The sequence below is a fragment of the Wasmannia auropunctata genome, unplaced genomic scaffold, assembly GCF_000956235.1.
Source record: "Wasmannia auropunctata unplaced genomic scaffold, wasmannia.A_1.0 LD336085.1, whole genome shotgun sequence".
NCBI lineage: Eukaryota > Metazoa > Arthropoda > Insecta > Hymenoptera > Formicidae > Wasmannia > Wasmannia auropunctata.
This window is the reverse complement of record NW_012026805.1, coordinates 2,677,753-2,678,117: the sequence shown is the minus strand read 5'-3', so window position 1 is coordinate 2,678,117 and position 365 is coordinate 2,677,753.

Sequence of the window (365 nt, the reverse complement as noted above, 5' to 3'; positions counted from 1 at the left end):
GAGATGTGTATAAGAGACAGCCATTTTTCAAAAGATGAGAATTTATTCTAATAAATTTTTATCAAATATTTAATTTAACGTACGTATCAGAGCAGTTGAATATTATTATTAATATAAAAACTAGCATGTTTAAAATGAGTGACAGACAGACAATGGGAGATAGATAGATAGATAGATAGATCGTTATTTATTGAGCGCTCTAGAAACATCGTCCTCTCAAGCGCTAAAGAGAGAGAGAGAGAGAGAGAGAGAGAGAGAGAGAGAAGCGCGCGAGCGTGTCCGAACATGTTCGAACATGTTTTAATTCGTATACTCACGCAGTAATCTGCATAGCGCTCACCTGATTGCTTCCACGATGAGACAGA